Below are 13,965 nucleotides of genomic sequence, written 5' to 3' on the forward strand. Positions count from 1 at the left end.
CGCAGAAAGTTTATTACTGGCAAAGCTAGGAATAATTTCAAAATTCTTATTCAACAAACAGGAAATAGATAGATGCGTTAAAGAATTGGAAAGACAGGAAATACAATTAGTATCGGACAAACATATGTATGAATTTTTAGAATTAAATGCGATAATGAACAATACAGATATATTATTTTTAATTTGGTTACCTTTATTCAAGAAAGAAATTTTCTCTCTAACAAGATTAATTCCACTCCCTTATGAATAACACAGAATTTGTGATAACTCCAAATTATGTGGCGATTCATGGGAATGAAATTCATTATTATAAGAACAAATGTCTATTTTTAAGAAACATTTTTATATGTAAATATGATAAAAGTGTAAGTCAGGAGAATGCGAAATGTATAACTAGGTTGTTGAGTGGAAAGGAGGCGGAGTGCACGACAAAAGACATTGGATTCATCACAACAATATTCGAACCGGAGGCCGGTTACATCGCCATCTTCAACGGGGAGAACATCAAGGTACATACGGACTGCGGATTTGAGAAAACAATAAATGGATCGGTACTGATCAGATTCAACCACTGCAAGACGCTAATAAACAACGTGAAGTACGAAGCAGCGGAGAGACTGGGTACAGCCAGCCTGGAACTGGACATACCCCACATACAAAAGATCAGGAAAAACAAGACGACCCAAGAACTGGGAATCCAAAAATGGAGGATCTGGAAACCAATATCCAAGTCAACAGGATACAGTGGGGAACCACAATCCACAAAAACCACGACATACACGATGCTCGGGGTATTAATGGTGTTGATACTCACCATGACCTGATTCCCCAAGAAGACAAAGATATTCTCGCCGAGTACCACACCCCTTGGCACCTTCACACCCACCATCGCTCCAGCGGATACTATAGCATCAATAGCCCCGCTATGGTCGGTAGTTCAGACTGGGGGGGGAGGAGTTACCGCCTCAGAAGCTACCCTCGGCGGTCCCCCACCAAAGCCGCCTCGACAACCGGAGAGCGAGAGACCCGGAGAATAAGTTGGACGACCCACTTGGAATGCAGAGTCGTCGGATCGGATGACCCGGAGTGCCGAATCAACAAACACCAGACCAACAAACACCACACCAACAAAGTTGCCGGTCGCATCCGCTCCAATTCCACTTTACAGCCAGTCAGCAGTTTAGGGCTAACACATTGCATTCTAAAGAACCAAATAAAGAAGCATAATTCATTCTGATTTTGAAAAGCAACCGAGACGGTCTATTTATTTTGGTGGGCAACCATTCCAATAAATTCAGCAACTCCCGTATTCCCCGCGGATACATCATAACTCACGCGTCAAACCGAACATGTTTGCTGAAGCTTCACAAATAATTCTCGTGGGATAAGGAATTGGACTCCACTGATTTACAGTGCTCGAAATCATAATAGAGCATCTCTGATTTGCTAGTCGTGCTCGTGGGCACCACCATATTACTATAAGCTTATGCTTATACATGTATCATGGGCCACACTGTTTTACACGCTACACCAAAAACGAATAGGGAAACTTCGCCATGCAATATCTGTTTTTAAACACTTATTACATTTTTCTTAAATTTTTTTTTATTTTTCTTTAAGAATATTAGCCCATTGACTGGCCGATTATGTTGACGTTAACTATTTTTATATTTGTACATTGTTTTTTTTCAATTCACATTTGATTATTTAGTTATTTTCTTAGAAATGACTGAATTAATTAATTTAAGAACAATTTAATACTATTATTTATTTAAAAAACGCAAAAAACGCCAACCATCAGATAGCCGTTACTCAGCTAGTGAAAGTACAAACAAGAAATTGGGAAAAACAATATTAAAATTAAAAAATATTACAAATTTTTTTTAAAAGTGTGAGCGTGACAGGTGTATGCGGTTTGTAGGCGTTATAGTGGACATGGCAAACAAATTTACAAGGTTAACAAAAAAATTTTAAAATATATAAAAACATTTTTCAAAAGTGTGGGCGTGGCAATTTTGTACGATTTGTGGGCGTTAGAGAGGGCGGGGCAACATGGGTCTGCAGGCTTAATCTCAACTTTTTCGTTCCTGAAATCTCCACGTTCATACGGACGGACTAACAGAGCCAAATCGACTGCGTGCTTAAATAACGTAATTAGATATGTGTGTGCTCTATGGGATTGATATATTTCAAACTTAGTTTTATAGTCACAATATAAGACTATTATTTTATGAGAATTTAATTTATTATGTATTTTTAAAGAATTTTAAGAATATAATGATATGAAACATTTGTATAAAGTCCCACAGTCAAAGTCAATTTCATATTTCGTTGTTCCATTTTCGACGGTTTTTAAAATTCAACACATTTAATTCCAATTTCGACAAGGATATTGCCGCTATTTGAACGCATGTTTTTGGGGAACTTCCACCAAGATGCATTTGATGTATTCTACGATACCCAATGAATGTACAATAGAAGTTTGTTTCAATATTCTATTATTTGCTCCGAGTCTTATGCATGCGTAGAAATACGTATCAGTTTTAGAAGTATTTCTTTCAGAATAATTTATACATCTGAGAACATTAAAAAACTAACAACACAAACCCAAATGATCATTTGCATTTGTAAATGAAAAGACTTGAAGAAAACCCGAAAAAGGTAATATTCCCATAAAAACAAGTCAATTATTAAATCAGTTTTAACTATGAGCTGTGTAATTTTTTTAATACGCAACCAAAACTACCCAAACTGAACAACTAAAAATTTTTTTAACAAATTAAAAGCGCTGCGAGGGAAACAATGCAATAAGGTACAGTAAGCCGAACAAATTACATTGCCCTATTGTTTGCATTGATTAAACACTTGTCCTGGTTGACATTTAAAATATATACATAATTATGTTTAAGCAACACTGCACTTGCAATCAAATATGTACATATGTAGCTTTATGCAGTGATTATCAGGATTTTTTCCAAATTTATATTTAACTAGAACTGTATTAACTAATCGGTTTATCTTCCTGATGACCGACCCTAGTGCAAAAAGTTGAATTTACCAGTCACGTTCCCGTTTCAGCACGGCAATACAATAACCATTAGGATTCATGCAACAGCCTCAAAATCTTGATCCAGGAGTGCCCAGTTGGAAGTATGTACATACATTCACAAGTAGGAATTTACTATTTAATTTTGCTGGGCATGAATGAAGAATATTTCTTTTGCAATTATTCTGAAAACATTCCTTTTCAGAATATTTTTCTGAAAACTTTTCTAACGAACAAAATAAGCTATCCAGAATACTTCGGAATGAGTATAATGATCAAAATCACAATTCATTAATTAATACATATTTAATTTTATTTAACTACCATATTTGAAATTCTAAAAGATATAATATAATTACATTAGGATTAGGATTAATAATTAACTAAGAAGCCGTAAAAAATTAAAAATAGAAATTTCCAACTAATAAAAGGCCGAAAAAAATTAAATGATGTATTGAATTTAAACTAAATAAGCATAATTAAATTCAAAGTAAATATTTATAAATATTATTAATAATTTGTTACTTGACACAAATTTTAATGCATTCAGGAGAATTTTCGAATGTGTATACTATATACATAAAAAGAAATTACAGTTTTTTGTGGATCCTAACGACTGATAGTATAATCGAAAGGTACCGGAAATACATAACAAGACTTTGAAAAAAATATATATTATTCTGGAGAAAAACAAGTTTAGGTTAAACTAATGACCTATAACTAACTAACTAAAAACATAATTGTGGCTTAAGGGTAACGTTACGGAAAAAAAAATTAACAATTTTTGTTAACAAAACGCATTGATTGATCTTATATTTAAAATCCGACTTACAAATAAAACAAGATTTTTCCAAATGAAATATTTTCTCTGGCCGTTCGCAACAAAGCGTTATTTTAAAATCCTAATCTAAATTTTACTGTTCAGCAGGTCAATATTAGAAATTTTAGATTTCCCACTTTTGGGGAACTTGGTACTGCCATAACCGTCGAACAAGAGACTTGTGTTACGGTATTTATACCCGTTACTCGTAGAGTAAAAGGGTATACTAGATTCGTTGAAAAGTATGTAACAGGCAGAAGGAAGCGTTTCCGACCATATAAAGTATATATAATATATTCTTGATCAGGATCAATAGCCAAGTCGATCTGGCCATGTCCGTCTGTCCGTCCGTATGAACGCTGAGATCTCAGGAACTACAAAAGCTAGAAAGTTGATTAAGCATACAGACTCCAGAGACATAGAAGCAGCGCAAGTTTGTCGATTCATGTTGCCACGCCCACTCTAACGCCCACAAACCGCCCATAACTGACACGCCCAAACTTTTGAAAAATGTTTTGATTTTTTTTCATTTTTGTATTAGTCTTGTAAATTTTTATCGATTTGCTAAAAAACTTTTTGCCACGCCCACTCTAACGTCCACAAACCGCCCAAAGCTGCCACGCCCACACTTTTGAAAAATGTTTTGATATTTTTTCATTTTTGTATTAGCCTTGTAAATTTCTATCAATTTTGTTACGCCCACTCTAACGCCCACAAACCGCCAAAAACTGTCAGTGTTGAAATTTCTTCTTTGCACATCCACTAGCTGAGTATTGGGTATCAGATAGTCGGGGAACTCGACTATAGCGTTCTCTCTTGTTTTGCTTTCAAACATTATAGAAATATAAAGAAGCTGTTTCTCACGTTTTTTATGTTCAAATATGTTCCTTTAATTTTAGATTCCCTTGATATGTATTTAACGAATATGTATTAATATATACTTATCAAATGGTGATACTAGTGTAGGACTTACAAAGGTCTTAGAACCGAATTCCACTGAAGAAATGGCAGAATTTGGTTGATTCCTTACAAAGGAGCTGTGCTTTCTTTAATAAACATCAAGGATATAAACAGGAAACACAAAAATTACCATTAAATTATAGTTTTATTATGCGATGATTTTTATTTCCTCGGAGGAAGTTTTTCTAAAAATTTTGTATACTGTTAAAACTTTTTTCTTTACTTTGGGTGTTTTTTTTTATTTGGTGTTTGAAAACGTTTGTCTTATATATTTTAATTGCAGCTGGATATTTCTTGAGCCATCTAGAAATATCAAAAAACCATCGGTCTCTCGGTGTTTACATTTAATAAAACTTGAAATCGAGTTGGCAAAGTCCAAAGAATGTCAACTACAGAGAAAACAACAGAGAACGCTATAGTCGAGTTCCCCGACTATCTGATACCCGTTACTCAGGTTTAGAGGGTTCAAAAAAAAGTGCTTTTTTTTATTGCATATTATGAAAGTATAGTAACTCAAGATTGTTGTCTGTAAATAGGAAGTCAATCGGAGCAAAACTCACAAAGATATAGCTTTGGAAGTAGGCGGGTCTCGAACGACTACCTGAGCTGTAATCCCTCAGCGGGGAAGACAACAACAAAAACTTTAAACACGTTCTTCTCAAATCGATGTTTTTTGAGTCGGTGCACTCTGTATCTCAAAATCTATTCAACCGATCGATCTCAAATTTTTTACAGTATTTCCTTACATAATTTATGAGGTAACCCTGTCGAGATTTTTTCGTTTTTGATTTTAATTTTTTTATTATTAACAAAAATAGTCATGAACTTTGGCCAAAAATCGGTATTTTCACTTTCAAGTTTTGTAAAAAGTTCAAAAATTATACAAAAAATGGAAAAACTCGACAGGGATACCTAGAGGGACATAAAAATTGATGGAAAAACTTTGGGTATTTCATATCAGATTATCCAGTGCTGAGGTATGACGTGCACCGCAAAATGTATTTTTTCTGAGGCGCCTGCGAAGAATTGCTGCCATTCGGTCAATTTTCAATATTTTTCAACCAATATTTCACAGAATATAGTTCAATTACTACTCTTTAATGTACAATAATCAGAAATAAATTTACTTTCACCGTACGCCCAAAAAATATCTGTAAAAACCTGTTTTTTTCTCCCTTTAAAACCTTTAAAAAAATTCCTCGCAATTTCTTTGAATTAAATCTACCTGTTCGTGTCGTAACGGAGAAAAAAGCATTACTAATGATCTAAAATAGTTTATCCTATCTGTATTAATATTAAAAGGCCTATACCTAATAATACTAGCCTTATTTCTTTCTCGTATAAATCCGCTGCCATCTCGGAACGGAAAATATACATCTCCTAAAACGTCATGGCCTTCTTCAGTGTCATCGTCACTATTTGCCCTCTGACGAGAACTTCTACGGCTTTTCGAAAACTCATCATTTTCTAAAAAATCGGTTAAACACAGGCCTTCATGGAAATCTGGTCTTTGTTCGTATCTATCCAGCAATCATTTCAAAAATATGTCAGTTGAGATCTGAGGCATATTTTGAAGGTCGCGTGTAGGTCTAAGCATACGAACACGTTGTTCTGGAGAGAAGGTGTTTTTATGAACGCACTTATTACTTGCTTCTGACAACGCCATTCCCAGACAACAATATACGGCTTCCTGACCTATTGACTGAATTTCTGGGAAATCTAAGCCATTTGAAATGCCCCCTTTGGGCTTTCGGCCGACTTTAATATTGCTGTGACAAGTTTTGCAAAACTTAAAAATCTGGTCTTTGTTCGTATCTATCCAGCAGTCCTTTCAAAAATATGTCAGTTGAGATCTGAGGCATATTTTGAAGGTCGCGTGTAGGTCTAAGCATACGAACTCGTTGTTCTGGAGAGAAGGTGTTTTTATGAACGCACTTATTACTTGCTTCTGACAACGCCATTCCCAGACAACAATATACGGCTTCCTGGGCAGATATCTCAGTGCCTGAAATAAACTTGTGACCAAGATACTGTAGCTTTTGACGAATACTTGAATTGCCACTTCTAATATCATCGCTGCTTCTCGCATTAACTTCGAAATACCCCGTTGGGATTTGTTAATATAATTAATAATGTAGCTACTGCAAGCAAAAGGGTCCAAAATTAACTGGATATCCATATTTGCCCTTTGCAAAAAAAGAATGTTTTTATTATAAGCATTTACTTGAATTTCTGCAAATGTTCTCTTCAGAAAAATCTGTGGTTCTTTCAAACTAGACCTAATAGCATAAAAGTAGTCCTCGTAACTGAGACTCACATGGTTGTGAGAAAGAAAATTTTTAAATATGCTTAAATAATTAGCCATCTCCATGATTGCGAAGTAGAAAATCTCGAATTTTTTAAAAGTTATCGTGATGAAGAGAATTTTGTTGGTTCGGGAAGTGGATTTAATATTTCCGTCCGGGGCATTGGAGGGTATGGAATACCGAAACGACAAATAGATTGTCCCCGCACTTTTTTAAGACACGAATGCACGTGCTTATGTTTTTGGTATTCCATATACGGAGCCAAATCTGGGTTTGTAACATCCACAGTTACAAACTGATCGATGAAGGCTTTTACACTACACATAGACTCTTTATTCCTTAAATCCACTTTTGGGACATCTTTCAGCCAAAACATGCAGTGAATATGAGGCAAATCTCTCTGTTGAAATTCAACTCTCCAGTAATAAGTAGTCACGAAATTACTTCCAAAGACACCCCCAGTCTTTTTCATAAGTTTTAAAACTTTTCTATATCTGTAATCAAAATATTTAGCGCACGTCACTGGGTCTGTTCTTATAAGGTGCGCCTTTTCCCTAAACTGCAAGTATTAAGTTTTTTCTTCATTTATATTAACCCTATCTACATTGCGCTTGAGCAGTACTAACTGCTCTGGTCACCTAGTTTCAGCGGCCGATTAAGTTATGAAAAAAGTTGGCAGCCCAAATTGGCGAATCATGGCCATGACAAATGACGTTGCCCATAAAATCTTCATTCAGGACGTTAGCAGCTGTAATGGCACTGGAGGTACTCCGCTTACGTAAGCAAGTTGAAATATTATTTCGAATTTTTATTAATTCCAACTTCTTATAATTGAAGAATAACTTATCAGTTCGACAACCTTGTCTATCTACATTCCTAAGTTCAGATCCAACTATGGTTGTGTAGCTTTCTGAAGATGGTCTTTTTATGCCAGCATATATGCTAGGGAATGCCAGTTCTTCAGATTCAGCATCGAGAATTACGTCGATAGGCTTTTGGCCCTCACCTGGAGCTATTGTAATTCTCGTCATTCCTACATTATTTGTCTGGTTATTCTCAAGCAAAGTATTCTGATCAGAATTACGCGCCTCCGAATTTTCATCCTCCTGCTGGATGTCTAGTTGTCCCTCTACAAAAGCTACATCAGCTTGAGATGCTACGAATGGAACAGTATCGGATGTGAAGTCAGAGATCCACTGCTCTTTAACTGACACATTGTGCTTTCTATTAAGCTCAGTATTAAGTAAATAGCGTCAGCCATTTTGGCAGGCCGTATGGTTTCTGCCATGAAATCATGTCCGTATTCCAATCTTCGTTTGAGGTGGAGCTGAATTAACTCTGCTTCATTGAAAGCTCGTGGAAGAGACGTCACGATATTGCTTACTGGAATAGGGACATTAACAACTGCTCCTTTGATAGCACTTTTACGCTCATGACCTTGACTTAATAATCATAAATGGAAGGCGAGGTGAAATCAGTCGTTCATCCAAGGGAGTAAGGCCCCTAAAAGAGTTATGAATTTCTGGGAAATCTAAGCCATTTGAAATGGGCCCTTTGGGCTTTCGGCCGGCTTTAATATTGCTGTGACAAGTTTTGCAAAACTTAAAAAGATTACCAGCGAAAGCAAGATGTCTTGCATTTTGGTATATCTCTTCCCTGAACTCGCAATGTTCTTCCAAATAAGACCTAGAAAGCTTTCTTATTTGATTGGGGAACCACAATCCTTTGCAACAAAAGCAAATCTGATCTGGACCAAGCTTAACATTCCTATTGAATGTAGCTATGTGAGCTTCTATTTCAATAGGTCTGATTCTAATAGTCCTATTTTCCTGAGCTATATCAAGTCTAATCTCCTGACTTCGAAGTGCATTCCGGAGATTTTCTGATTGCCTATTAGCACTAAGGATTCTATACTGACTAACTCTTTCACTTATATTTCTAATTGCATCGATCGTTGCTTGTCGAGCAGCTAATAGTGCGCTTCGTCGAGCAAGTGTATTTCTCGCCTGCTCGACTATCCTGCGATCCTAGCCCTAGCCCTAGCTCTGTTAGCCCTATCACGCTCTCTTTCTAATAAGCGTTCCTGTGTATCTCTTGTCAGTGCTCGACGAAGGGTATTTGCTGCTTGCACACCCGCGCGGTACACGGTATCCAAGCGCCTTCTTCTATGGTTGGCAGTGTTTTGTTCCTGCGCCATAGCCCTAGTCTCTATATTTTGTCGCCTTTCAGAACGACGTCGAGTATCGTCTGCTTGGTCAGCAGCTCGATTCTCGCTGAGTTGCCGTCCTACAGAACGGCGCCGAGTATCGGCTGCTTGCTCAACTGCGCGAAGAGCAGGATCCAAGCGCCTTTCCCAATGGCCAGCAGTATTTTGAACCTGCTCCACAGCTCGATTCTCGATATTTTGTCGTCTTTCAGAACAACGTCGAGTATCGGCTGCTTGCTCAGCAGCTCGATTCTCACTTATTTGCCGTCTTCCAGAACGACGTCGAGTATCAGCTGCTTGTTCAACGTCACGAATTGCGGGGTCTATACGCATTTGAAAGCGTCGCAGAGTATGGACTGCTTGTTCAGCTGCGCGAATAGCTGGATCTAACCGCCTTTGAGAACGAAACAGATAGTTAGATTCTTGCTCAATCGCACGAACAGGACGATTCAAGCGTCTCGACCTTTGCGACACTGTATTGACGCCCTGTTCTGCATTCCTGACTAACGAGTCTTCCCTACGCCTACGCTGAGATACTGTACTTGCCACTCTCTCCACCTCTGCATAGCCTTCATTTTCCCTATTTATCCTATTTCTCAACATTTGCCTTCTTGCACGTTAAGAAGCAGTGGGTCTATTTAAACGAGGCATTTCTAAGAATTATATACACGACCTAATAAAATATATATAAATATATATTGCAAATATTTAGAAATTTTTATTTATTGAACACAAAAAAAATACTTAAGAGAAAAATAATAATATAAGATTAAGTATTTAAAAATGCTCAAGCTTTTATTATTATTTTAAATATCAATATAATTTAATTAATAGTATTAGAAGTATAAGTCTTTATAAAGACTAACGCTTGCAGCATATGTATGTATAAAAATATAAAAATTATTATTTTAATAAGTATAATTCTTATATTTATATTAATTTATAGAATTTGTAGAGTAGATTAAAATTAACTTTGAAAAAAAGCGAAATAATATTAAGTTAAGAAAAAGTCTATAAAAAGACTTAAGCTTAAATTATTATTATTAGAACCAACTTAACTAAACTAATAGTATTATAAGTCTTTAAAAAGACAAACTTTTAGTACTATTAAGATTATATACGCTGAGTACGTATATGAATAAATATATAAGAGTAAGCTTTTAAAAATGGGAAAATGTATAGAATATATTAAGATTGTGAAAAAATGTGATCAAGGGGGCCCCTAATTATTTGAAAAAATGAAATAAAAATTAAATGAGGGGGCCCCCGACTTAAACCCGCCCCGGGCCTCAAGTGTTCTTAGTCTGCCACTGATACTCAGCACTGAGCGCAGCGACGAGACAGCAGCGGGCAGCGACGCACTCACGGCCGCGTTCTAATTTAAAAATCTAATTTTACGTTAATGTATGCCACTTATTATTAACAAATCGAATCTTTATGTTAAAAATGGATCTTAACACTTATTGGTTGACAAAAAAACGTTTAGATTTGGAAAAATCAATTAAAAATCGCACTCTGCTCTAAAAAGATGTTAAGGCATGCTCCGGTAATCGTAAGATTTTTTCGATTTAGATTTGGGCCAAATCGTACGATTTCGTTTTTGGGTTCTCTGGTTTTCCCAAAATGTTTGCTTGAGAAAATCTTGAGCTGCCACCTTTTTCACAGTTTTAATTCCGATGTTCGCAATTACTTTTTTACTGCACTTTGACCATTTAAGTAATTAAATTATATAGCATTATTTACAAAGAACACGTGTGGCCCTCCTTTTAATCAATTATTGAATTCGTTTATATTTTATAAGTACTTTTATCTGCCTGTCTACGAACAGTATGGCAATCTTCGGGATAGCTTTTGGCGACGTACTTTGACCCCTTACCAAATCGTAAATTGTTGTTGCCGACGGCTACATTTTGTTTGTCAAATCTAAGATGGTATCAAAAAGAAATTTATTATAAAAGTCGAAACGAAGGTCATATAAATAAATGTTTGTATGACTTTTTAACAATTGTGTTGTTCCCTGGGTACCAATTATTACATATTATTAATAATAAACGTAGAACTATACATATGTAAATTGTTGAATTTCTATATTATATATTATATTTATAAGAGCAACGCAATCTCTATTCCTCTTTCTATAGTTAAACAACGAAGAGATCCTTAGCATAAGATCAATCCATTAACTTCGAGTCGCACTGAAGGCTCTCTTATATTAATTTGTATACTCTCAACTGCCTGTGAGCAGTCATATTGTTTAACACTTGACTTAGTTCTAACAAAGTACTCAAATGAACAGGTTATGCGCCCAGGCCATCGCGAGTAAAATAAACTGCAAAACTGTAAAAGTGAATATTTCTGAGTTTGTAGAATATTCTGGACTTTTTGATATTGTCATTGTGAATATTTGTGATTCACAAAATAAGTTCGTATATACATATGATAGACAAATTAGATGATGCGTGGGCTGCACACATGAAAAGTGTGTTAATACATTCGGACTTATGGAATGTCACGTGTGGTCGAGTCGTCAAAGTGGAAAACGATAGTGCCGAGAAAAAGGCGTTTTTTGACGAAAAGGATGAAAAAGCCTTTGCGAGTATAATGTTATGTGTTAAGACATCGCACATTAACCAGATAAAGCATTGTGAAACCGCTAAAGAAGCATGGCAACAACTGGGAAAAATAAAAACACCTACGGGACCAGCGCGTCGTATTTACTTATTAATGCAGTTGTTGCCAATTAGACTGTGTGAAACAGACATAACATGGTGGAAAAATTCAAAGAAGTGGGTTTTCCAGTCCAAGAAGAAATCCTAAGTGTTCTACTATTGTCAAGTTTGCCTCAGTCGTTTGAAGGTTTCTTGATTGCCCTAGAAACACGCGATGAGTATCACGCCATCACTAAGTATGCTGAAAATTAAATTGCACGAAGAAGGGTAAAGACGAAAAGTACAAGAGAATCAGATAGAAAAATCTAAGCAAACGGTTTTTGGAATTCGGTCCACGAATGCTGCGAGAAGAGCGAAAATAAACGAAACGGACAAAGAGAGCACAAGCAAGCAGCAAACGGTAAAAAAAAAACAGTTACATGCTGGAATTGTGGAGGTAGCGGACACAAAGCTGCAAAGTGCAAGGCAAAGAAGAAATCGCAAGTGAGTGAGAGCGCAAACCCGAAATCATATTCTGTATTCTGCTCTTTCGCTCAACTAGACAAATTGCCGAAAAACATGTTGTGCTTGGACTCGGGAGCCACTGCTCATTTGTGCTCTGAGAGAGCATTATCTAAAAATATAAGGGAATATAAAGAACGCATTCTCTTGGCTAGAAATAATTACATTGAAGCTGCGATCATCAGGAACAGGTTTTTTAAACTGGAAAAATTCTACTATGGAACTGATTAACGTACTGTACGTAAAAGTCTTGCAATGCAATTTTATGTCGGTAATGCGAGCAATTGAAAATAGGTTCAAAGTAAAATTGGAAAATAAAAGTGCGGTTATCAAAAACAAAGAGAACAAAATTATTCTGGTTGCTGAGTTGCAAAATGATTTTTTTTTTTTTTTTTTAAAGAAACAAATGGTGCTAAACAATCATGTTTTGCGAACATGTTCAGTTTGAGAACATGTTCAATAAAGAAATGGTATATGGTTTGAAAAAACAAGAATTTAGTGGTACAAAAGAACTGAAATGAAATGTATCACGTATGCAAAGAGCAAAATATGCCTGAAGAAGTTTTCTAGAGCAAGTGAAAGTCGTGCCACCGAAAGGCTTGAATTGGTACATACCGATATATGTATGTGCTCCTATTCAAGCTGTTTCCATAGGAGGTGCACACTATTTTGCTACATGCATAGATGACAAGTCTCGATATGTGTCTGTTTCCTGAAGACGAGAGATGAAATTCTAGCAAAATTTAAAGTATTTGCAGAGAATCAGACTAACAAGAAGATTAAAGCCGAGAGAAGCGACAACGGGCGTGAGTAAATACTCAAGTAATGCATTTCAGTTCTTCTTGACAGAAAATGGTATCAAGCTACAGTTGACGGCTCCAAACACCCCTCAGCATAATGGTGTGGCTAAACGTGCTAACCGAACTCTGGTAGAAATGGCTAGAGGTATGATGCTGCACGCTGGTGTTGGTGGTTGGGTATGGGCAGGGGCTATTAACACTGCTGCCTATCTACGCAATCACGCCGAGACGTCTACTTTACCAGGAAGGACTCCATTTGAATCATGGACAGGGAAGAAGCCAACTGTGTCGCACTTTTGGGTCTAGGACTGTCGTGCTAGACAAACCCCAGAAAAAGAAGTTCGCTTCAAAAGGCCAGGAAAATGTTTTGGTAGGATACTCTGAAACTTCGAAAGCTTATCTTTTGTATAATCCTAGCAAGCGAAACATATGTGTGACTCGGGACGTCATTGTATTTGAGAATGACCATTGGGACTGTGCTGGGACCGAAGAAGATTCAGGTACTTCCAACGTTCAACTTGACAAGCTGAAAGCCACTTCAGTTGACGTGTTTGATGAAATCCAGAACCTGTCTAATAATCAAGACGATGATGAACCTGTCGGCTGAAGAAGGAGCAAAGCTTTCTCCTGATGAACCTGAACCACCTGAGGTACTGG

The 13,965-nt window shown here is 36.5% G+C and overlaps 1 protein-coding gene across 10 annotated transcripts in view; it reads left to right on the forward strand.

Moving 5' to 3' along the window:
- The first annotated feature begins 2,420 nt into the window (after positions 1 to 2,420).
- Positions 2,421 to 13,965, forward strand: part of LOC120457837 (sialin) — a 91,227-nt gene continuing 79,682 nt past the window's right edge. For 2 of the 10 annotated variants that reach the window (XR_005617098.1, XM_039645350.1), the window contains exons 1-3: positions 2,421 to 2,661; positions 2,787 to 2,812; positions 3,079 to 3,150. The gene's annotated coding sequence lies outside the window, so the exon portion shown is untranslated. The remainder of the gene's footprint in view (positions 2,662 to 2,786; positions 2,813 to 3,078; positions 3,151 to 13,965) is intronic. The other 8 variants (XM_039645339.1, XM_039645341.1, XM_039645343.1 and 5 more) reach the window with 4 other exon arrangements.

Source organism: Drosophila santomea, unplaced genomic scaffold, assembly GCF_016746245.2.
Source record: "Drosophila santomea strain STO CAGO 1482 unplaced genomic scaffold, Prin_Dsan_1.1 Segkk83_quiver_pilon_scaf, whole genome shotgun sequence".
NCBI lineage: Eukaryota > Metazoa > Arthropoda > Insecta > Diptera > Drosophilidae > Drosophila > Drosophila santomea.